Below are 26158 nucleotides of genomic sequence, written 5' to 3'. Positions count from 1 at the left end.
TTTTAAATGTTTATGATCCAAAGATTTTTCAGTTTGATTTTTTGGTTTTTCAAAATTTAAAATTAATTTCCTTTTTTTAATTTTAAATCAAATCAAATCTTTCTTTTATGAGGTCAGGTCTTTTCATGTCATTTCAAAAGGTGATGCAGTTGCATGATTTTGGAAATCCACTTTTGGGTACGGTTACTGTTCCGGGGGTTACCTAAAATTGTAAGTCGATCTCGGTAGAGATCTTCTGTGTTGGTCGGAGCCGACGTGTCCGACAGGTGTATAGCGGCTGGAGCTGGTGTATCCGACTTGTGGGACTGAAAGTGCTGCTGATCCTTTGTCCCCGGAGGGTGGGAGGTACCTACAAGGGACTCCGATGCTTAAGTTAGAAAGGGTATTAAACAGGTATTGAGTAGAATAAGAGTATGAGTTATACCTGGGTGCTCCAGTGTATTTATAATGGTGTGGAGTGACCTTTTTGGATAAGATAAGTTAGTTATCTTATCTTATCTTTATCTTTTGACAGAGGTCATCTTATCTTTTAAGGGAACCGCCCTTCTCTTGTAGGCTTGGGCTGCCTTAGGATCTGGGGCGTGTTCCTCTGTTTGGGCCCTTTGTTTGGGCTTTCTCGTGACTTGACCGAGCTCTTTGAGAAGAAGTCGGATTGTCCTGACCTGAAGAGGTCGGTCGCTTTGTCTGTAGAACATCCCGGGCCGGACAACTCGACCCTAGGATATGAATAGTGCCCCTGCTTGAGCTCGGTCTTCTTTTTGAGATCGAGTCCTTGACTTCGATCTTTCTTTGGTGAAGCCGAACTCAAGCATTTTGTTGACTCCTTTGTAGTCGCTTTTGAATGTAGAACGTTTCTTCTAAAAGATGCGCGCTTTTAAATCGGCGCTTTTTTTGGGAACGCGCGAGGGTTTATTGCCTTCTTTAATTTGAGCATTAATTGCCCCGTTTCCCTTTGGCTCTTTATTTCAATTTTTGAAAACCCAGAAACGGTTTCTCTCCCTTTGTCCTTTTCGTAAATTCTTTTCTCCGCTCTCTCCGCTCTCTATTTTTTGTTTGCGCTTCTGCTTTCTTTGTGTTGCGGCGTCGTTTGGCATTTCTGGAGCCTGGAGTTTTGCGTTTCTCCCTGCGACATTGCTCTTGTTCACGTTCTTTCTTTTGCTCGTGAGAAGGCATTCCCAGATTTCGTCTTCCATCTTCAATTTCTTTGAAGCTCGCCGCTCTTTCCAGGTTAGTACTAGCTTTCTTGCTTCTTTCGTAGCTTCGTCTTCAGTTTTTTGGTGAAGTTTTGATTTTGCATGTTTGAAAGTTTGAATCTTTTCGTGGTCTTGTATTTGCTTGTCGCTGTAACATGTTTTTCCTATCTTTCTCTTATGGATTTTCTTGGCATTTTTGTCAAGGATTTCTAGGGTTTTATTGTTGCTTCTGGTTGTTTCCTGTCTGATACCGATAGAAAATCTGCATCTGTTTCTCGCTTTTGGAGATTGCTTTTTGTCTGATCTTGAAAAAGGTTGCTATATAATAGTCTCTGCTTGGCGTGCTTGATGTTTGGGAATGCTTTATGCTTGGTAGACTTGTAATTCTTTTTTGTGTTTTTCTTTGATGAAAAGTGTTTGCTGTTTTGAATTCTTTCTGAGAAATGCTGGGATGCAAGCTGTAGATTTTTCCTGGAAACCTTGCTTTGTTACTGCCTCCAAAGGATGTCCCAGGACTTTGGTTTGAGTCTTGGGGTTTTCCTTTTCTGTGTTCCATTGCCTGAGAAGTATTGACCGAGTTGTTTGTGATAACCCCATCTTCTTTTCTTACTTGTAGGGTTAGTTGGCCTCTGATGAGCGGATAATTTATACGCTTTTTGGCATTCTTTTTAGTATGTTTTTAGTATGTTTTAGTTAGTTTTTATTATATTTTTATTAGTTTTTATTTAAAATTCACTTTTCTGGACGTTACTATGAGTTTGTGTGTTTTTCTATGATTTCAGGTATTTTTTGGCTGAAATTGAGGGACCTGAGCAAAAATCTGATTCAGAGGCTAAAAAGGACTGCAGATGCTATTGGATTCTGACCTCCCTACACTCGAAGTGGATTTTCTGGAGCTATAGAAGCCCAATTGGGGCGCTCTTAATTGCGTTGGAAAGTAGACATCCTGTACTTTCCAGCAATATATAATAGTTCATACTTTGCCCGAGATTTGATGGCCCAAACCGGCGTTCCAAATTAGCTCAAGACTGCCCGGCGTTAAATGCCGAAACTGGCACAAAAATGGGAGTTAAACGCCCAAACTGGCACAAAAGCTAGCGTTTAACTCCAAGAAAAGTCTCTACACATAGAAGCTTCAATGCTCAGCCCAAACACACACCAAGTGGGCCCGGAAGTGGATTTTTATGTCATTTACTCATTTCTGTAAATCCTAAGCTACTAGTTCTCTATAAATAAGACCTTTTGCTATTGTATTTTCATCTTGGTTCTTCTGGTTCCCTCTTTGGGGCCGAAGCCAATGATCACCATTATCACTTATGTATTTTGAACGGTGGAGTTTCTACACACCATAGATTAAGGCGTGGAGCTCTGCTGTACCTCGAGTATTAATGCAATTACTATTGTTCTTCTATTCAATTCAGCTTATTCTTGTTCTAAGATATTCATTCACACCCAAGAACATGATGAATGTGATGATTATGTGACGCTCATCATCATTCTTACTTATGAACGCGTGCCTGACAACCACCTCCGTTCTACATGCAAACAAGGCTTGAATGTTTATTTCTTGGATTCCTTAATCAGAATCTTCGTGGTATAAGCTAGAATTGATGGCGGCATTCTTGAGAATTCGGAAGGTATAAACCTTGTCTGTGGTATTCTGAGTAGGATTCAAGGATTGAATGACTGTAACGAGCTTCAAACTCGCAATTGTGGGGCGTTAGTGACAGACGCAAAAGAATCACTGGATTCTATTCCGACATGATCGAGAATCGACAGATGAATAGCCGTGCTGTGACAGAGCGCGTTGAACATTTTCATTGAGAGGACGGGACTGTAGCCATTGACAACGGTGATACCCAACATACAGCTTGCCATGGAAAGGAGTAAGAAGGATTGGATGAAGACAGTAGGAAAGCAGAGAGATGGAAGGGACAAAGCATCTCATACGCTTATCTGAAATTCTCACCAATGAATTGCATAAGTATCTCTATCTTTATTTTATGTTTTATTCATCTTTTAATTATCAATCCTCCATAACCATTTGAATCCGCCTGACTGAGATTTACAAGATGACCATAGCTTGCTTCATACCAACAATCTCCGTGGGATCGACCCTTACTCGCGTATGGTTTATTACTTGGACGACCCAGTGCACTTGCTGGTTAGTTGTGCGAAGTTGTGATAAAGAGTTGAGATTGCAATTGAGCGTACCATGTTGATGGCGCCATTGATGATCACAATTTCGTGCACCAAGTTTTTGGCGCCGTTGCCGGGGATTGTTCGAGTTTGGACAACTGATGGTTTATCTTGTTGCTTAGATTAGGTATTTTTCTTCAGAATTTTTAAGAATGAATTCTAGAGTTTCAAGGTGATGTACTTATCATCACCAAAGCTGATTGATTCTCATCAATTTAGCTCTTGAATGCAATGTCCTGCTGAAGCTTGGCTAGCCATGTCTAATCTTTTTAGACTACAGCTTTAGACTAACATTACATGATTCCTGAAATTTTTATTAAAAGTTTTGATCCTCTTTATTTTCTTTTTCCACATAAATTTCGAAAAATCCAAAAAAAATTACAAAATCATAAAAACCAAAAATATTTCTTGTTTGAGTCTAGTGTCTCATTTTAAGTTTGGTGTCAATTGCATGTTTCTGTTCTTCTTGCATTTTTCGAATTCATTCATGTGTCTTCATTGATCTTCAAGTTGTTCTTGATGATTTACTTGCTCTGATCTTTAAATTCTCTTGTCCTGAGTGTTTTGTTGTTTATCATATGCATTCTCAATTTGTTAGTGTCAGTAGTATACAAACTTCTAAGTTTAGTGTCTTGCATGGATTGTTTATTTGATCTTAGTTTCATTTTGATTATTCCTCATCATTAAAAATTCAAAAAATTTTTAATTTGTGTCTTTTCAAGTCAATAATACAGAGAATTGAAGATTCAGAACATACAGCAGAGGAATTACACAGAAAAAGCTGGGCGTTCAAAACGCCCAGTGAGGAAGGAAAATTGGCGTTTAAACGCCAGCCAGGGTACCTGGCTGGGCGTTTAACGCCCAAAAGGGTAGCATTTTGGGCGTTAAACGCCAGAATGGATACCATTCTGGGCGTTTAACGCTAGGATGGCACAAGAGGGAAGATTTTGTTTTTAATGCAAAATTTTTTTCAAGTTTTCATAATTTTTTAAAATCAAATCTTTTTTAAATCATATCTTTTCAATCATATATTTTCAAAATCAATTTCTTTCCATTTTCAAAAATACTTGCTAACAATTAATGGTTTGATTCAAACATTTCAAGTATGTTGCCTTTTCTGTTGAGAAAGGTTTAATGTCTGAATCATATCTTTTAAATTTCTTGTTAGCCAAGTCATTAATTTTAAAAATCAAATCTTTTTAAATTATTTTTCAATCATATCTTTTTAATCACATCTCTTTCAAAATAGTTTTCAATCATATCTTTTTGATTTCTAATTTCAAAATCTTTTTCAAAATCACCTTATTTCTTTCCCAACTTTAATTTTCGAAAATCATCAATCAAATTTTCAAAATTTCTTTTAATTGTTTCAAAATCTTTTACTTTATTTTAGAAAATTCTTCCCCTCTTCTCACATCCTTCTATTTAAGGACTAACACTCCTCCACTATCAACAATTCGAACTCAATCTCTCTTGATAAGTTCAAATTCTTCTACCTTCTCCTTCTATTCTTCTTTTCCTCTACACCTCAAGAAATCTCTATACTGTGACATAGAGGATTCCATATTTTCTTGTTCTCTTCTCTTTCATATGAGCAGGAGCAAAGACAAAAGCATTCTTGTTGAGGCTGACCCTGAACCTGAAAGGACCTTGAAGCGAAAGCTAAGAGAAGCTAAAGCATTACTCTCTGTAGAGGACCTAACAGAAATCTTCAAACAAGAAGAAGACATGGCAGCCGAAAACAACAACAATGCCAACAATGCAAGGAAGGTGTTGGGTGACTTTACTGCACCTACTCCCGACTTCTATGGGAGAAGCATCTCTATCCCTGCCATTGGAGCAAACAACTTTGAGCTTAAGCCTCAATTAGTTTCTCTAATGCAACAGAATTGCAAGTTCCATGGACTTCCATTGGAAGATCCTCATTAGTTTTTAGCTAAATTCTTGCAAATCTGTGACACTGTCAAGACCAATGGGGTTGACCCTAAGGTCTACAGACTTATGCTATTCCCTTTTGCTGTAAGAGACAGAGCTTGGATATGGTTGGACTCACAACCTAAAGAAAGCCTGAACTCTTGGGAAAAGCTAGTCAATGTCTTCTTGGCAAAGTTCTTTCCACCTCAAAAATTGAGTAAGCTTAGAGTGGAAGTCCAAACCTTCAGACAGAAGGAAGGTGAATCCCTCTATGAAGCTTGGGAAAGATACAAACAATTGATCAGAAAGTGTCCTTCTGACATGCTTTCTGAATGGAGCATCATAGGTATCTTCTATGATGGTCTGTCTGAACTGTCCAAGATGTCATTGGACAGCTCTGCTGGAGGATCTCTTCATCTGAAGAAGACGCATGCAGAAGCTCAAGAACTCATTGAAATGGTTGCAAATAACCAATTCATGTACACTTCTGAAAGGAATCCTGTGAACAATGGGACGAATCAGAAGAAAGGAGTTCTTGAGATTGATACTCTGAATGCCATATTGGCTCAGAACAAAATATTGACTCAGCAAGTCAATATGATTTCCCAAAGTCTGTCTGGAATGCAAACTGTGCCAGGCAGTACTAAGGACGCTTCATCTGAAGAAGAAGCTTATGATCCTGAGAACCCATCAATGGAAGAGGTGAATTATATGGGAGAACCCTATGGAAACACCTACAATCCTTCATGGAGAAATCATCCAAATCTCTCATGGGAGGATCAACAAAGACCTCAACAAGGTTTCAACAACAATAATGGTGGAAGAAACAGGTTTAGCAATGGCAAGCCTTTTCCATCATCTTCTCAGCAACAGACAGAGAATTCTAAGCAGAGCCACTCTGACTTAGCAACCATGGTCTCTGATCTAATTAAAACCACTCAAAGTTTCATGACTGAAACAAAGTCCTCCATTAGAAATTTGGAGGCACAAGTGGGTCAGCTGAGTAAGAAAGTTACTGAACTCCCTCATAGTACTCTTCCAAGCAATACAGAAGAGAATCCAAAAGGAGAGTGCAAGGCCATCAACATAGCCGAATTTGGAGAGGAGGAAGAGGCAGTGATCGCCACTGAGGAAGAGCTCAATGGACGTCCACTGGCCTCCAATGAGTTCCCTAATGAGGAACCATGGGAATCTGAGGCTCACACTGAGACCATAGAGATTCCATTGGATTTACTTCTGCCATTCATGAGCTCTGATGAGTATTCTTCCTCTGAAGAAGATGAAGATGTCACTGAAGAGCAAGTTGCTAAGTACCTTGGAGCAATCATGAAGCTAAATGACAAGTTATTTGGTAATGAGACTTGGGAGGATGAACCCCCTTTGCTCACCAAAGAACTGAATGACTTGACTAGGCAGAAATTACCTCAAAAGAGACAGGACCCTGGGAAGTTCTCAATACCTTGTACATTAGGCACCATGACCTTCGAAAAGGCTCTGTGTGACCTAGGGTCAAGCATAAACCTCATGCCTCTCTCTGTAATGGAGAAGCTGGGGATCTTTGAGGTACAAGCTGCAAAAATCTCACTAGAGATGGAACACAATTCAAGAAAACAAGCTTATGGACTAGTAGAGGATGTTCTGGTAAAGATTGAAGACCATTACATCCCTGCTAATTTTATAGTCCTAGAGACTGGGAAGTGCATGGATGAATCCATCATCCTTGGCAAACCCTTTCTAGCCACAGCAAAGGCTGTGATTGATGTTGACAGAGGAGAATTGATCATTCAAGTGAATGAAGAATCCTTTGTGTTTAAGGCTCAAGGATATCCCTCTGTAACCATGGAGAGGAAGCATGAAGAGCTTCTCTCAAAACAGAGTCAAACAGAGCCCCCACAGTCAAACTCTAAGTTTGGTGTTGGGAGGCCACAACCAAATTCTAAGTTTGGTGTTGAACCCCCACAGTCAAACTCTAAGTTTGGTGTTGGGAGGTTCCAACATTGCTCTGAACATCTGTGAGGCTCCATGAGAGCCCATTGTCAAGCTACTGACATTAAAGAAGCGCTTGTTGGGAGTCAACCTAATGTTATATTTTCTTTTTGTTATTTTATATTTTCTGTAGGTTGATGATCATGTAAAGTCACAAAAACAATTGAAAAAGCAAAAATAGAATGAAAAATAGAAAGAAAAATAGCACACCCTGGAGGAAAATTTACTGGCATTTAAACGCCAGTGAAGATAGCAAAATGGGCGTTTAACGCCCAGTCTGGCACCATTCTGGGCGTTTAACGCCAGAAAGGGGCACCAGACTGGCGTTTAACGCCAGGAATGGACAAGAAGCTGGCGTTAAACGCCAGAAATGGGCAACAGCCCGGCGTTTAACGCCAGGATTGGCAGAAGGAGCATTTTTGCACGCCACTTGGTGCAGGGATGAGTTATCCTTGACATCTCAGGATCTGTGGACCCCACGGGATCCCCACCTACCCCATCACTCTCTCTCTTCTTCACCCATTCACCAATCACCTCAATACCTCTTCCCCAAAAAAATCCCTCACCTATCAAATCCCACCATTCTCTTCACCATTCACATCCATCCTTCATAAAACCCCACCTACCTCACCATGCAAATTCAAACCACTTTCCCTCCCAAACCCACCCATAATGGCCGAACCCTACCCCTCTCTCCACCCCCTATATAAACCCATCTTCACCCCCTCATTTTCACACGACCTAAACACTACTTCTCCCCCTTGGCCAAAAAACAAAGCCACCTCCATCTCCTCTATTTCTTCTTCTTCTACTCTCTTCTTTATTCTTTTGCTCGAGGACGAGCAAACCTTCTAAGTTTGGTGTGGTAAAAGCATTGCTTTTTGTTTTTCCATAACCATTTATGGCATCTAAGGCCGGAGAAACCTCTAGAAAGAGGAAAGGGAAGGCAAAAGCTTCCACCTCCGAGTCATGGGAGATGGAGAGATTCATCTCAAGGGTGCATCAAGACCACTTCTATGAAGTTGTGGCCATGAAGAAGGTGATCCCTGAGGTCCCTTCCAAACTCAAAAAGAGTGAATATCCGGAGATCCGACATGAGATCCAAAGAAGAGGTTGGGAAGTTCTTACTAACCCCATCCAACAAGTCGGAATCTTAATGGTTCAAGAGTTCTATGCCAATGCATGGATCACCAAAAACCATGATCAAAGTGTGAACCCGGACCCAAAGAATTGGCTTACAATGGTTCGGGGGAAATGCTTAGATTTTAGTCCGGAAAATGTAAGGTTGGCATTCAACTTGCCCATGATGCAAGGATATGAACACCCCTACACTAGAAGGGTCAACTTTGATCAAAGGTTGGACCAAGTCCTCATAGACATTTGTGAAGAGGGTGCTCAATAGAAGAGAGATTTAAGAGGGAAGCCGGTTTAACTGAGAAGGCATGACCTCAAGCCCGTGGCTAGGGGATGGTTGGAGTTTGTCCAACGCTCAATCATTCCCACTAGCAACCGGTCCAAAGTTACTATAGACCGGGCTATCATGATTCATAGCATCATGATTGGAGAGGAAGTAGAAGTTCATGAGGTTATATCCCAAGAACTTTATAAGGTGGCAGACATGTCTTCTACCTTGGCAAGGTTAGCCTTCCCTCATCTCATTTGTCACCTCTGTAATTCAGTTGGAATTAACATAGAGGGAGACATCCTCATTGATGAGGACAAGCCCATCACTAAGAAGAGGATGGAGCAAACAAGAGATCCCACTCATGGACATGAGGAAATTCCTCACCATGAAATCCCTGAGATGCCTCAAGGGATGCACTTTTCTCCACAAAATTATTGGGAGCAAATCAACACCTCCCTAGGAGAATTGAGTTCCAACATGGGACAACTAAGGGTGGAGCACCAAGAACATTCCATCCTCCTCCATGAAATTAGAGAAGATCAAAGAATCATGAGAGAGGAGCAACAAAGACAAGGAAGAGACATTGAGGAGCTCAAGCACTCCGTAAGATCTTCAAGAGGAAGAACAAGCCGCCATCACTAAGGTGGACCCGTTCTTTAGCTTCCTTGTTCTTTATTTTCCTGTTTTTCGAATTTTTATGCCTATGTTTATCTATGTTTGTGTCTTACGATCATTAGTGTCTTAGTGTCTATGCCTTAAAGTTATGAATGTCCTATGAATCCACCACCTTTCTTAAATGAAAAATGTTCTTAATTGAAAAAGAGAAGAATTGCATAAATTTCAAATTTTATAACAGATTAATTATTTTGATGTGGTGGCAATACTTTGACTTCTAAATGTATGCTTGAACAGTGCAAATGTCTTTTGAATTTGTTGTTCATGAATGTTGGCTCTTGAAAGAATGATGAAAAAGGAGACATGTTACTGAGGATCTAAAAAATCATAAAAATGATTCTTGAAATAAGAAAAAGCAGTGTATTCAAAAAAAGAGAGAGAGAGAGTATATGCGAAAAAAAAAAAGAGAGAAAGCAAGCAGAAAAAGCCAATAGCCCTTTAAACCAAAAGGCAAGGGTAAAAATAAAGTTGTGATCCAAGGCAAAAAGAGTGTGCTTAAGAACCCTGGACACCTCTAATTGGGGACTCTAGCAAAGCTGAGTCACAATTTGAAAAGGTTCACCCAGTTATGTGTCTGTGGCATGTATGTATCCGGTGGTAATACTGGAAGACAGAGTGCTTTGGGCCACGGCCAAGACTCATAAAGTAGCTGTGTTCAAGAATCATCATACTTAACTAGGAGAATCAATAACACTATCTGGATTATGAGTTCCTATAGAAGCCCATCATTCTGAATTTCAAAGGATAAAGTGAGATGCCAAAACTGTTCAGAGGCAAAAAGCTAAAAGCTCCGCTCATCTAATTAATACTGATCTTCATAGATGTTTTTGGAGTTCATTTTATATTCTCTTCTTTTTATCCTATTTGATTTTCAGTTGCTTGGGGACAAGCAACAATTTATGTTTGGTGTTGTGATGAGAGGATAATTTATACGCTTTTTGGCATTGTTTTTAGTATGGTTTTAGTATGTTTTAGTTAGTTTTTATTATATTTTTATTAGTTTTTATTTAAAATTCACTTTTATGGACTTTACTATGAGTTTGTGTGTTTTTCTGTGATTTCAGGTATTTTCTGGCTGAAATTGAGGGACTTGAGCAAAAATCTGATTCAGAGGCTAAAAAGGACTGCAGATGCTGTTGGATTCTGACCTCCCTGCACTCGAAGTAGATTTTCTGGAGCTACAGAAGCCCAATTGGCGTGCTCTTAAATGCGTTGGAAAGTAGACATCCTGGGCTTTCCAGCAATATATAATAGTTCATACTTTGTCCGAGATTTGATGGCCCAAATCGGCGTTCCAAATCAGCTCAAGACTGCCCGGCGTTAAACGCCGGAACTGGCACAAAAATGGGAGTTAAACGCCCAAACTGGCACAAAAGCTGGTGTTTAACTCCAAGAAAAGTCTCTACACATAGAAGCTTCAATGCTCAGCCCAAACACACACCAAGTGGGCCCGAAAGTGGATTTTTATGTCATTTACTCATTTCTGTAAACCCTAAGCTACTAGTTCTCTATAAATAAGACCTTTTGCTATTGTATTTTCATCTTGGTTCTTCTGGTTCCCTCTTTGGGGCCGAAGCCAATGATCACCATTATCACTTATGTATTTTGAACGGTGGAGTTTCTACACACCATAGATTAAGGCGTGGAGCTCTGCTGTACCTCGAGTATTCATGCAATTACTATTGTTCTTCTATTCAATTCAGCTTATTCTTGTTCTAAGATATTCATTCGCACCCAAGAACATGATGAATGTGATGATTATGTGACGCTCATCATCATTCTCACTTATGAACGCGTGCCTGACAACCACCTCCGTTCTACATGCAAACAAGGCTTGAATGTTTATTTCTTGGATTCCTTAATCAGAATCTTTGTGGTATAAGCTAGAATTGATGGCGGCATTCTTGAGAATCCGGAAGGTCTAAACCTTGTCTGTGGTATTCTGAGTAGGATTCAAGGATTGAATGACTGTAACGAGCTTCAAACTCGCGATTGTGGGGCATTAGTGACAGACGCAAAAGAATCACTGGATTCTATTCCGACATGATCGAGAACCGACAGATGAATAACCGTGCTGTGACAGAGCGCGTTGAACATTTTCATTGAGAGGATGGGACTGTAGCCATTGACAACGGTGATACCCAACATACAGCTTGCCATGGAAAGGAGTAAGAAGGATTGGATGAAGACAGTAGGAAAGCAGAGAGACGGAAGGGACAAAGCATCTCCATACGCTTATCTGAAATTCTCACCAATGAATTGCAAAAGTATCTCTATCTTTATTTTATGTTTTATTCATCTTTTAATTATCAATCCTCCATAACAATTTGAATCCGCCTGACTTGAGATTTACAAGATGACCATAGCTTGCTTCATACCAACAATCTCCGTGGGATCGACCCTTACTCGCGTAAGGTTTATTTCTTGGACGACCCAGTGCACTTGTTGGTTAGTTGTGCGAAGTTGTGATAAAGAGTTGAGATTGCAATTGAGCGTACCATGTTGATGGCGCCATTGATGATCACAATTTCGTGCACCAGCCTCATGTCTTCTCGCAATAACATTGTAGAGATGTCTTCCAGAGTTCATGAGGGGATGTCCGATTGGCTGGACTCCCTTGTTTTGTTGTGTGTTTCTGTTGTGGATGCTGAGTTTTGCACCGAGCTGAGGAAGCGCCATAGGATTTGTGTTAACAATGCCCGTGAGGAGGATTACGAGCTTGTTGCTCCTGATTCTGATGAGAGAGTTTGTTTTTCGACTTCCATTGAGAGGGAGCGTCCCTTCTTCTATGCCTATGAATACTTCTTCAGCCAGTTGAACGTTACTTTTCCTTTTACTGCTTTCGAGACCGACCTGTTATGGTCGTGTAATATTGCCCCATCCCAGCTTCACCCTAATTCCTGGGGTTTTATTAAAAAATTTTAACTTCTCTGTCGTGAATTAGATGTAACACCTTCCCAGACTCTTTTCCTTTATTTGTTTGTTTCCGCCAAGCCTGGCGGTTCTTCAAAAAAGAAAGCTTCCTGGGTTTCCTTCAGGTCCGCCCAGGGCCACAAAGTTTTTTCTATGTATGATGAGTCCTTTAAGTACTTCAAGAATTACTTCTTTAAGGTTCGTGCTGTCGAGGGGGCCCGCCCCTTTTTTCTTGATGAAAATGATGAGCCTTCTTTCCCTCTAGAGTGGCAGAGGGATGTGAGAGTGTCTCGTTATACCTGGGAGATGCTTGATGATGTTGAGCGTGCCTTTGTTGTTGTTCTTGAGGATCTATGGAGGAAACCACCCCATCTTGATACAAAAAGGTTTTTGAATGACCCATCCTTGGTTCGGACTGTTTTGGGTACATGTCTGACTTGTCTCTTATACTTGTTTCTTAATTTTTTCTTCCTCCTGTTTGTGACCATAACTCTTTGTTGTGGCTATTTCTGTATTTGTAGAGATGTCAAAGAACAACGACTCCATGAAGGCTTTTAAAAGGGCAAAGAAAACAACTGCTGCTCTGAACATCTCGGCCAAAGTGGCTGGCGAGGGGTCTTCTCAGATCCCAGTGAAGCCTCCTGTGCTGAGTTCTCTCGGGCTGAGGAAATTAATTCCTACTCCCCGGTTTCATCAGGTCGATCCTCCACAGACTTCTGCCGTTGCTTCTGGTGTCCCTCCCTTGAAAAAGCAAAAAACATCCGAGCCTTTTAACCTGGATGCCCCGGACTTTGATGCCATCGAGTTTGTTGACCAACAAATTGCCCCTTATGGTGGGCTTTCCATGGACGACGTGTCTCTTCTTCAGCATCTGGATTTTATCACCAAAAGTAGTGTGAAGATGGCTTATATGGGTGCCGCTATTTTCCGAAAAGTGCAGGGGATTCCGATTCATGCCACAAAATCCTTCATGGAGGAGGCCAAGTCAGAATTTGATCGGATCAAGGGTCTGAAGGACGAGTTGGAGGTGAAGTTGGCGAAGGTGGAGAAGGAGCTGGAGGGTGAGAAGGCCAGCTCTATTGCCTTGGTTGCTTCTTTGAAGTTGGCTGAGGACATGGCACTGAAGCATAAGGATAGCTATGTCTCAGCTTATAGGGAGTTGATGCATCTCCAAGATGATTTGGAAACTGCTCGGGTTAATTATGCCGAGCTTCAGGGTCACCTTGTGGGCAGCGTAACTGCTACCTCCGAGAACCTGATGGAGCAGTTCCGGATTATTGCTCCTGATGCTGACTTGACTCTCGTCAGCCTGGACAATGTTGTGAGGGATGGTAAGATTGTCCCTGATGACCAGGATGATGATGATGCTGACCCTCCCCCAGTGCCTTCTCTTAAAGTGTCGACCTCCTCAGTTCCTCCCGTTACGTCCGATCCGGATTGCTAGATTTTGAACCAGGATGATGGAACTGTAGATGCTGTGCCTATTCAGACTTGCCCTCCTTCTCCCCGTACTGATGCTGCCGGGAAGGCTCCAGATCTTGGTTGATCTCCTTTAAGTATTTATGTAAATAGCCCGGTTTGTGGGCTTTGAACTCTTTTTTGTGAAATGATGTTTTATTGACTGTTGATACTCCAGTTGCTATTTTAGCAACTTTATTTTGAAAACAAAATGGTTTCCCTGAGGTTGATTTTGGTGGCCTCTTGAAGCTTTATCATACTATGCTTTCATTGTGCTTTAACAGGGTATCTATTGGAATCTTGCTGCTTGGCCTCTTTGAATTGCTTTCATACTTATTGTTTGTAGCTTGGATCCTTTTGAGGTCGTGACTGTGGGGGGTCCGACTTGTTTCTCGGTTTTCTCGCTTTTGTTTGTATTTTTAGCGCCTTATAACCGATTTCTTTATGTTGGTCCCCTTCTAAGTTATTTTTGTAATCCTCTTTTCCGGACCTTTGTCAGGTCTTTTTAAGGGATTACTTTTATAACTTATCTTTGTAGGAAACCGACTTCGTTAGGTCGATCTTTTTCCTAGTTATTTTTGTAATCCTCTTTTTTGGACCATTGTTAGGTCTTTTTCAGGGATTACTTTTACAACTTGTTTTGTAGGAGACCGACTTCGTTAGGTCGATCTCTTCTAAGTTGTTTTTGTAATCCTCTTTCTTGGACCTTTATTAGGTCTCTTTCAGGGATTACTTTTACAACTTGTCTTTGTAGGAGACCGACTTCGTTAGGTCGATCTCTTCTAAGTTGTTTTTGTAATCCTCTTTCTTGGACCTTTGTTAGGTCTCTTTCAGGGATTACTTTTACAACTTGTTTTGTAGGAGACCGACTTCGTTAGGTCGATCTCTTCTAAGTTGTTTTTGTAATCCTCTTTCTTGGGCCTTTATTAGGTCTCTTTCAGGGATTACTTTTACAACTTGTCTTTGTAGGAGACCGACTTCGTTAGGTCGATCTCTTCTAAGTTGTTTTTGTAATCCTCTTTCTTGGACCTTTATTAGGTCTCTTTCAGGGATTACTTTTACAACTTGTCTTTGTAGGAGACCGACTTCGTTAGGTCGATCTCTTCTAAGTTGTTTTTGTAATCCTCTTTCTTGGACCTTTATTAGGTCTCTTTCAGGGATTACTTTTACAACTTGTCTTTGTAGGAGACTGACTTCGTTAGGTCGATCTCTTCTAAGTTGTTTTTGTAATCCTCTTTCTTGGACCTTTATTAGGTCTCTTTCAGGGATTACTTCTACAACTTGTCTTTGTAGGAGACCGACTTCGTTAGGTCGATCTCTTCTAAGTTATAGCAATTCCACTTTAATAGGGTTGGCCAGACCTCTTTCCAGGGATTTGCTGATAACTTGGATTGACTTGGTCTGACTTTTTAGTGTCGGCCAGTCTTTTTAAGTTATTATATAGCAATCCATAAGACCTCGTCAGGCTCTTTTTGGGATCACTTTTGATAACTTCTTGCATTATTCTGTGTTCATCTTTTGCCGATTTGTAGATTGTGGTTTCTGTCCTGGTTTAATCGATCTTTAGGTGAATCGCGTTTTCACCTTTGTCGGTCGATCATTCCTATCGAGATCGTATAGTGAATCTGTTCTTCATTTTCTGTTCGATCCGTTGCTTTATAATCGGACGATGAATGCTTCAGATTAATGCGTCATGAGAACTTGTAGAATATCTGAAATGTATTTTATTTAAAGAAAGTTCAAATATATACAGGCGGGAGTTTTTCATACCCTTAAGTCGGATTAAATCTCAATCTTGACGCCTCATTAAAAGACCTTTTCAGGAAAAAGAGTGCATCTTGTGATGAGACTTTTATCTAACTAGAGTACCTTCTTAGGTTACAGGCGTGCCATGATCTGGGGAGTTCTCGTCCCTCGAGTTTGGACAGTCTGTAGTAGCCCTTCCCAAGTACCTCTGTGACTCGGTAGGGTCCTTTCCAGTTGGCTGCCAGCTTTCCTTCTCTGGGTCGAGTTGTTCCAATATCATTTCGGATTAAGATGAGATCATTCTCAGGGAAACTTCTTGGCACTACCTTTTGATTATATCTGGAAGCCATTCGCCACTTTAGTGCTTCTTCTCTGATTCGAGCTCTCTGTTGGATTTCCGGAAGTAGGTCGAGCTCCTCTCTTTGAAGTTGAGAGTTGGTTTGTTCATTATAGTGGACTACTCGGGGAGACCCTTCCTCAACTTCTATTGGAATCATTGCCTCCACTCCGTATGTTAATCGAAATGGTGACTCGTTCGTAGTGGAATGTGGAGTTGTTCAATACGCCCATAGGACCTGTGGAAGTTCCTCGGCCCAAGCTTCCTTTGCTTCTTGTAGCCTCCGTTTCAGCCCGGCCAATATGACTTTGTTGGCTACTTCGCCTTGTCCATTAGCTTGGGGATGTTCGACGGAGGTGAACTGGTGTTTTATGTTCAAGTCAGCTACTAGTTTTCTGAAGCCTGCATCTGTGAATTGGGTGCCATTATCCGTGGTGATGGAGTATGGAACCCCAAACCTTGTAATAATGTTCCTATATAGGAATTTCTGACTTCTTTGAGCAGTGGCGTTGGCTAGGGGTTCTGCCTCGATCCATTTTGTGAAGTAGTCTACCCCTACTATGAGGAACTTGACTTGTCCCGATCCCTGGGGAAAGGCTCTGAGAAGATCGAGTCCCCACTTTGCAAATGGCCAGGGTGAGGTTACGCTGATGAGCTTTTCCGGCGAGGCGATGTGAAAGTTGGCATGCTTATGACATGGTGGACATGTCTTTACAAATTCAGTAGCTTCCTTTTGTAGAGTTGGCCAATAGAATCCCGCCCGTAGTATCTTTTTGGTGAGAGATTGCGCTCCGAGATGATTGCCACAAATGCCGTTGTGTACTTCCTCCAAGACTTCCTTTGTATTGGAAGTCGGTACGCATTTTAACAATGGTGTTGAGATCCCTCTTTTGTATAGGGTGTTGTTTATGATAGTGTAGTACTGTGCCTCCCTTTTTAACCTCTTTTGCCTCCTTTTTATCTGTGGGGAGCGCTTCTGTTTTGAGGTAGTTAATTATGGAGGTCATCCATCCTTGATCCCGACCTGTTATGGCTAGGATTTTTTCTTCTTCTGATATTGATGGGTTCTGCAATATTTCCTGGATGAGGCTTCTATTGTTGCCCCTTGGTTTGGTGCTGGCTAGTTTTGAGAGTGCGTCAGCTCGAGCATTTTGCTCGCGGGGTATGTGGCAGATCCTATATTCCCCGAGTTGTCCGAGCTGTTCTTTGGTTTTATCCAAATATTTTTTCATGGTAGGATCTTTGGCTTGGTAGCTTCCCGTTATTTGCGAGGTAACGACTTGTGAGTCACTGTAGATGTTGAGTTTCTGAGCTCCAACTTCCCTAGCCAGCTTCAAGCCAGCTAATAACGCTTCATATTCTGCCTGGTTGTTTGAGGTCGGGAATCCAAATTTCAGGGAAAGCTCAAGTTGGGTTCCTTGGTTGCTTTCGATTATCACACCTGCACCGCTTCCAGTTTTATTCGAGGAACCATCTACGTATATGTTCCACTCTTTGGGGATTTCCGTGGTGTCTGTGAATTCTGCAATGAAGTCGGCTAGGTATTGTGATTTGATGGCTGTTCACGTCTCGTATTGGAGGTCGAATTCGGACAACTCGATTGCCCACTGTAGGATTCTTCCTGCTAGATCTGTTTTCTGCAATATCCCTTTTATGGGCTGGTTGGTTCGAACTTTAATGGTGTGCGCTTGGAAGTATGGGCGAAGTCGTCGGGATGCGAGTATCAGAGCGTAGGCAAAGTTCTCTATTTTCTGGTAGTTCAGCTCTGACCCCTGTAGTGCTTTACTAATGAAGTAGACGGGTTGTTGTCCCCTTTCATCTTCTCTAATTAGTGCTAAGGCTATTGCCTGACTTCCTACTGCGAGGTACAATATGAGTGGTTCTCCCTCTTGTGGTCGAGATAGGATGGGGGGCTGTCCCAAGAATTCTTTGAAGTCTCGGAAGGCTTGTTCACATTCTGTTATCCACTCGAAGTTCTTAAGGTAGCGTAGAAGGGGAGGGATCTTACTGCTGACCCTGCTAGGAATCTGGACAAGGCCGCCAATCTTCTATTGAGTTGTTGTACCTCTTTGACGCAGGTCGGGCTTTTCATGTTGAGTATGGCCTGGCACTTATCTGGATTTGCCTCGATTCCTCTTTGTGTGAGCATAAAGCCCAAGAATTTACCTGCTTTCACTGCGAAGGTGCATTTAGCCAACTTGAGTCGCATGCCATGCTTCCGTATGGTGTTGAACACTTGAACCAAGTCGTTTAGTAATGTTTCTTCACTTTGTGTCTTTATCAACATGTCATCCACATAGACCTCCATGATTTTTCCGATGTGGTCCGAGAAGACTTTATTCATTAGCCTTTGATAAGTGGCTCCCGCGTTCTTAAGGCCAAAAGGCATTACGATGTAGCAATAATTTGCTTTTGGTGTGAGAAACGAGGTTTTTTCTTGATCCGGTGGATACATTGGAATCTGGTTGTAGCCTGAGTATGCGTCCATGAACGAGAGATACTTATATCCTGATGAGGCATCTACTAGAGCATCGATGCTTGGGAGTGGATAAGGGTCTTTGGGCAGGCTTTGTTGAGGTCGGTGTAGTCGGTACACATTCGCCACTTCCCATTTGACTTTTTCACCAAGACGACGTTTACTAGCCATAGTGGGTATTTAACTTCTCTTATGAACCCTGCCTCTAGTAGTGCTTGTACTTGTTCTTCTACAGCCTGAGACCGTTCTGGCCTGAGTTTTCTTCGTCTTTGTTGTACCGGCCTGGATCCCGGGTAGACTGCCAGCTTGTGGCTTATTAGTTCGGGATCTATGCCTGGCATGTCGGCAGCTTTCCATGCGAAGAGATCAACATTATCTCGTAGAAACCGTATTAGTGATTCTTTTGCGTCTCCTTTCAGGATCGTGCCAATATTAGTTGTTTTGTCCGAGGTGTCTCCCATCTGGACTCTTTCTATTTCTCCTTTGGGTTGTGGGCGGAGTTCTTCTCGTCTCTGATCTCCGCCGAGTTCGATTGTGTGGAACTCTCCTCCTTCGCCTCGGAGGTTTAGACTTTCATTATAATAGTGACGCACCATCTTTTGATCTGCTTTTATTGTAGCTATCCCTTCTGCAGTTGGGAATTTCATACATAGATGTGGAGTTAAAACTATTGCGCCGAGTTGATTTAATGTTGTCCGACCTATTAAGGCATTGTAGGCTGAGCTTACGTCGACCACGATATAGTCTATCTTGAGTGTTCTGGATTGGTTCCCCTTTCCAAAGGTTGTATGTAACGATACGTATCCCAGTGGTTGTACTGGGGTATCCCCAAGTCCGAACAGGCTGTTCGGGTATGCTCTTAGCTCTTTTTCTTCTAAGCCGAGCTTGTCGAAGGCAGTTTTGAATAAGATGTCGGCGGAGCTTCCTTGGTCAATTAATGTACGGTGGAGGTTGGCATTTGCCAATATGATTGTGATGACCATGGGGTCGTCGTGTCCTAAGATGATTCCGGATGCATCTTCTTTGGTAAACGTGATTGCTGGGATGTCTGGTGCTTCCTTCTTGCCTTCGACATGGTATACTTCTTTGAGGTGCCGCTTGTGGGATGATTTGGAGATTCCTCCTCCAGTAAATCCGCCGTGTATCACGTGGACATGTCTTTCCGGTGTGCGGGGTGATTGTTCAGATCGTCCGACATCTTCATCCCTTCTTCTTTTTCTCGGTTCTTCGTCCCGATTGGCTAGGAACCGATCTAGTTTTCCTTCCCTTACTAATTCCTCAATGACATTTTTCAAGTCAAAGCATTCGTTGGTGGAATGTCCTCGGACTCGATGATACTCACAGTATTCGCTCCGATTTCCTCCTCCCCTTTTACCTTTAAGTGGCCGAGCGGGGGGTATGTTTTCTGTATGGAAGACTTCATTGTAAATATCTACCAAGGATACCCTAAGAGGGGTGTAGTTATGATATTTTTTGATTTTCTCTCTGGAGCGATCTTCTTTTTTCTTGGATTCTTTATCTTTATCTCGGTAGGCAGAACCGAACCTCGAGGCTTCCCCAAGTCGAGAATTTTTCTCCATGTTGATGTACTTCTGCGCCAGTTCTTGTACTTCGTCTAGGGATGCCGGGTACTTCTTTGATATAGATTGGCTAAATGGTCCTTCTCGTAGGCCATTTATGAGGCCCATGATGGCAGCTTCTGTTGGTAGACTTTGTATGTCCATGCATGTTTAATTGAATCTTTCCATGTAGTTACGAAGACTCTCCCGATCTCCTTGCTTGATCACTAGTAGGCTGGGTGCGTGTTTGGCTTTGTCCTTTTGTATGAAAAATCGGGCCAGGAACTTTTTGGCCAGGTCGTCGAAACTCGAGATGGATTTTGGAGGTAGATTGTCGAACCATCTAATGGCTGTCTTGGTAAGAGTTGTTGGAAAGGCTTTGCAGTGGACTGTATCTGAGGCGTCAGTGAGGTACATTCTACTTCTGAAGTTGCTGAGATGGTGGTTGGGGTCTGAGGTGCCATCATACAGAGTCATATCCGGAAGTTTGAAATCTTTTGGGATTTTGGTTTTCATAATTTCCCTGGTGAATGGATCTTGATCTTTGTGAGAGCTATCATCTGGGGTGGATCGAGTAGCTTTAGTTTTGAGATCAGCTTCGAGTTTCACAAGCTTATCTTCTAATTCTCGGCGCCGCCTTATCTCCCGACGTAGATCCTCTTCTTTTTCGCATTGATGTTGGGCTTTTTTTCTCAAGTTGCTTTAATCGATTTTGAAGTGCTTCTATCACCCCTGGATTTGATGAATTTTTGTCTCCATTGGGCTCCGGGTATCTTTAAGTATAGCATCCGTGTTCTTGTGTAGCATTCTAGCTTCCAAACCTGAGTCGTGGTCGTTGTCATGGTTGTCTGCCATGGTGTGGGGATGACTTCCAGGTCCCCGGCAACGGCGCCAATATTTCGGGGGTTACCTGAAACTGTAGGTCGATCTCGGTAGAGATCTTCTGTGTTGGTCGGAGCTGACGTGTCCGGCAGGTGTATAGTGGCCGGAGCTGGTGTGTCCGACTTGTGGGACTGAAAGTGCTGCTGATCCTTTGTTTAAACAGGTATTGAGTAGAATCAGAGTATGAGTTATACCTGGGTGCTCCAGTGTATTTATAATGGTGTGGAGTGACCTTTTTGGATAAGATAAGTTAGTTATCTTATCTTATCTTTATCTTTTGAGAGAGGTCATCTTATCTTTTAAGGGAACCGCCCTTCTCTTGTAGGCTTGGGCTGCCTTAGGATCTGGGGCGTGTTCTTCTATTTGGGCCCTTTGTTTGGGCTTTCTCGTGACTTGACCGAGCTCTTTGAGAAGAAGTCGGATTGTCCTGACCTGAAGAGGTCGGTCGCTTTGTCTGTAGAACATCCCGGGTCGGATAACTCGACCCTAGGATATGAACAGTTACCAACACACCCTCTCTTCCCTCCATAACTTCTCCTCAATCTCTTCGGTTTCTTCTCTCTCACTCCACTGCTTCTCTTCCATCAAAAGCCTAAATCTAACCAAATGGGGAAGAAAGTTATTGTTAAAAGAGCATCGCGTGAAAAGATTCATAAGCTTCCTAGACCATGAACACGCTCTCAAGACCCTACTTTTACTCCTTCACCCTCTCCTCCAACCTCTCTTCCTCGCACCGCTCCCATGGCACGAACCAAGACTACGCCAAGGTTCCCTGCCTCTGCCAAACCGACGCCACCACCAAAAGCCACACCTTCCAAGCATGGCTCCTCAAAACATGGTTCTGCAAAGCCTAGCTCATCCAAAAGCAAACATTCGGCGACTGAAGAACCCATTCCCAAACCAACACAATCCAAATCCAGGTCGGTTCCAGTGCGCTCACAAAGAGGTAACCCTCATCGCCCTCTCAAATCTGTTAGAGAACCAGACATTGATCCTTTTGCTCACAAATCACACTTCATGATATCTCACTCAGACTATAACCCCCTCGTTTCAAATCTGCCATGAACCATGATTTTTATGAGGGAGTTATTCAGTATCGTACTCTATGTCCCTCTTTTCTTGCTGATTTACCTGATTTGAAAAAGAAAGGTTTTCCTTTTGTTGAAAATTTGGAATTTTTAGACTGGGAGTTAACAGAACAGACGTCACAAAGAAAAAACTACAAACTCTGGGCAAGAAACAGAAGATGAGAGAGTAAAGGAAGGAGTTACGGAAGAGAAGTGAAGAAGGGAAACCATTTTTTGATTGAGAGATTCAAAATAAAATACAAGAGAGAATGGGGCAATTAATGCCAATTAAATGCGGATGATAAAACCGCTTGCGTTCCCAAAAAAGCGCTAATACAAAAAGCGCGCGCTTTTAGAGGAAAACGTTCTACATTCAAAAAAGACTCTACAAAGAAAGGAATCGACAAAATGCTTGAGTTCGGCTTCACCGAAGAAGGACCGAAGTCAAGGACTCGGCCTCAAAAAGAGAAGACCGAGCTCAAGCAGGGGCACTGTTCATACCCTGGGTCGAGCTGTCCGACCCGGGATGTTCTACAGGCAAAGCGACCGACCTCTTCAGGTCAGGACAACCCGACCTCTTCTCAAAGAGCTCGGCCAAGTCACAGGAAAGCCCAAACAAAGGGCCCAAATAGAGGAACACGCCCCAAATCCTAAGGCGGCCCAAGCCTACAGAGAGAAGGGCGGTTCCCTTTAAAGATAAGATGACCTCACTTAAAGATAAGATAAGATAAGATAACTAACTTATCTTATCCACAGAAGGCCACATCTCACCATTATAAATACACTGGAGCACCCAGGTATAACTCATACTCTGATTCTACTCAATACCTGCTTAATACCCTTGCTAACTTAAGCATCGGAGTCCCTTGCAGGTACCCCCCACCCTCCGGGGACGAAGGATCAGTACAACCACCAAGTCCAACGAGTCGGACACACCAACTCCGGCCGCCGTACACCTGCCGGACACGTCGGCTCCGACTAACACAGAAGATCTCATTCGAGATCGACCTACAGTTTCAGGTAACCCTCGGAACAGAAGTCGGTACGCATTTTAGTAAAGGTGTTGATATCCCTCTTTTGTATAGTGTGTTGTTTATGATAGTGTAGTATTGTGCCTCCCTTTTTAGCCTTTTTGCCTCCTTTTCATCTGTAGAGAGTGCTTCTGTTTTGAGGTAATTTATTATGGGGGTCATCCATCCTTGATCCTGACCTATTATGGCTAGGACTTCTTCTTTCGATATTGACGGGTTCTGTAGTATCTCCTGGATGAGACTTCTGTTGTTGCCCCCTAGTTTGGTGCTGGCTAATTTTGAAAGTGCATCAGCTCGGGCATTTTGCTCACGGGGAATGTGGTAGATCCTGTATTCTCCGAGTTGTCCGAGCTGTTCTTTGGTTCTATCCAAATATTTTTTCATGGTCGGGTCTTTAGCTTGGTAGTTTCCTGTTATTTGTGAGGTAACGACTTGTGAGTCGCTGTAGATGTTGAGTTTCCGAGCTCCAACCTCCCTAGCCAGCTTCAAACCGGCTAGTAGCGCTTCGTATTCCGCTTGATTATTCGAGGCCGGGAATCCGAATTTAAGGGAGAGCTCAAGTTGAGTTCCTTGGTTGCTTTCGATTATCACACCCACAACGCTTCCTGTTTTATTCGAGGATCTGTCTACGTATATGTTCCACTCTATGGGGATTTCCGGGGTGTCTGTGAATTCTGCGATGAAGTCGGCCAGGTGTTGTGATTTGATGGCTGTCCGTGCCTCGTATTGGAGGTCGAACTCGGACAACTTGATTGCCCATTGTAGGATTCTTCCTGCTAGATTTGTTTTCTGCAATATCCCTTTTATGGGTTGGTTGGTCCGAACTTTAATGGTATGCGCTTGGAAATATGGGCGAAGCCGCTGTGATGTGAGGATCAGAACGTAGGCAAACTTTTCTATTTTCTGGTAGTTCAGCTCAGATCCCTGTAGCGCTTTGCTAATGAAGTAGACGGGTTTTTGCCCATGTTCGTCTTCTCTGACTAATGCTGAGGCTATTGCCCGGCTCTCTACTGCGAGATATAATATGAGAGGTTCTCCTTCTCGTGGCCGAGATAGGATAGGTGGCCGTCCTAAGAACTCTTTGAAGTCTCGGGAGGCTTGCTCACATTCTGTCGTCCATTCGAACTGTTTTCCCTTTCTTAAAGTAGCATAGAAGGGGAGAGATCTTATCGCGGCTCCTGCTAAGAATTGGAATAGAGCGGCCAGCCTCCCGTTGAGTTGTTGTACTTCTTTGACACAAGTTGGGCTCTTCATGTTGAGTATGGCTTGACACTTGTCTGGATTTACTTCAATCCCCCTTTGTGTGAGCATGAAGCCCAAGAATTTGCCTGCTTCTACTGCGAAGGTGCATTTTGCGGGATTGAGCCGCATGTCGTGTTTCCTAATAGTGTAAAACACTTGAGCCAGGTCGGATAATAATGTATCTTCGCTTTGTGTCTTTATCAACATGTCGTCTACATATACTTCTATGGTTTTCCCGATGTAATCTGAGAAAACTTTATTCATTAGCCTTTGATAAGTAGCTCCTGCGTTCTTGAGACCGAAAGGCATCATGATGTAACAGTAGTTTGCTTTAGGCGTTAGGAACGAGGTCTTTTCTTGATCTGGCGGATACATGGGGATTTGGTTGTACTCTGAATACGCGTCCATGAATGAGAGATACTTATATCCTGATGAAGCATCTACTAGAGTGTCGATTCTTGGGAGTGGGTAAGGGTCTTTTGGGCAAGCTTTGTTGAGGTCAGTGTAGTCGGTGCACATTCCCCACTTCCCATTTGACTTTTACACCAAGACGACGTTTGCTAGCCATAGTGGGTATTTGACTTCCCTTATGAACCCGGCCTCTAGTAGCGCCTGTACTTGTTCTTCCACAGCTTGAGCTCGTTCTGGTCCGAGTTTTCTTCGTCTTTTTTGTATTGGCCGGGATCCCGGGTAGACTACCAATTTGTGGCTCATTAGTTCGGGATCAATACCTGGCATGTCGGTAGCTTTCCATGCAAAGAGATCAACATTATCTCGTAGGAACCGTATTAGTGATTCCTTTATGTCTCCTTTCAGGATCGTGCCAATATTAGTTGTTTTATCCGAGGTGTCTCCAATCTGGACTCTTTCTACTTCTCCTTCGGGTCGTGCTTGGAATTCTTCTCGCCTCTGAACTCCACCGAGCTCGATTGTGTGGAACTCTCTTCCTTCACCTCGGAGGTTTAGGCTTTCGTTATAACAGCGACGTTCCATCTTTTGATCTACCTTTATTGTAGCTATCCCTTCCGCAGTCGGGAATTTCATACATAGATGTGGAGTCGAAACTATTGCGCCGAGTTGATTTAACATTGTCCGACCTATTAAGGCATTGTAGGCTGAGCTTACGTCGACCACGATGTAGTCTATCTTGAGTGTTCTGGATTGGTTCCCCTTTCCGAAGGTTGTATGCAGCGATACGTATCCCAGCGGTTAAACTGGGGCATCTCCTAGTTCGAACAGGCTGTTCGGGTACGCTCTTAGCTCTTTTTCTTCTAGACCAAGTTTGTCGAAGGCAGTTTTGAATAAGATGTCGGCAGAGCTTCCCTGGTCAATTCGTGTACGGTGAAGGTTGGCGTTTGCCAGTATGATCGTAATGACCATGGGGTCGTCATGTCTCGAGATGATTCCAGATGCGTCTTCCTTGGTAAACGTGATTGCTGGGATGTCTAGGGCTTCCTTTTTTCCTTCGACGTGGTACACCTCTTTGAGGTGTCACTTGCGAGATGATTTGGAGATTCGTCCTCCAGCAAATCCGCCGTGTATTACGTGAACGTGTCTTTCCGGTGTGCGAGGTGATCGTTCAGATCGTCCAACATCCTCATCCTTTCTTCTTTTTCTTGGTTCGTCATCCCGATTAGCCAAAAACCGATCTAGTTTTCCTTTTCTTACTAATTTTTCTATGACATTTTTCAAGTCGAAGCATTCATTGCTGGAATGCCCTTGAAGCCGGTGATATTCACAGTATTCATTCCGATTTCCTCCTCCTCTTTTGCCTTTAAGTGGCCGAGCTGGAGGGATTTTCTCTGTATGGCAGACTTCTTTGTAAACATCTACCAAGGATACCCTAAGAGGAGTATAGTTATGATATTTTCTGATTTTCTCTCCAGAGCGATCCTCCTTTTTCTTGGATTCTTTATCTCGGTAGGCAGATCCGAACCTTGAGGCTTCGCTAAGTCGAGAATTTTTCTCCATGTTGATGTATTTCTGTGCCCATTCTTGTACTTCGTCTAAGGATGTCGGGTATCTCTTTGATATAGATTGGCTAAATGGTCCTTCTCGTAGGCCATTTATGAGGC

General features: G+C 42.7%; 1 non-coding gene across 1 annotated transcript; it reads right to left on the bottom strand.

Annotated features, from left to right (window-relative positions):
• Positions 1–5525: 5525 nt before the first annotated feature.
• On the bottom strand, positions 5526–5633 carry LOC112708535 (small nucleolar RNA R71). The gene has a single exon (XR_003156389.1). It is a non-coding gene; the product is annotated as a small nucleolar RNA R71 (small nucleolar RNA).
• Positions 5634–26158: the final 20525 nt, after the last annotated feature.

The sequence above is a fragment of the Arachis hypogaea genome, chromosome 8, assembly GCF_003086295.3.
Source record: "Arachis hypogaea cultivar Tifrunner chromosome 8, arahy.Tifrunner.gnm2.J5K5, whole genome shotgun sequence".
Classification (NCBI taxonomy): domain Eukaryota; kingdom Viridiplantae; phylum Streptophyta; class Magnoliopsida; order Fabales; family Fabaceae; genus Arachis; species Arachis hypogaea.
This window is presented reverse-complemented; position numbering and strand designations above follow the sequence as displayed.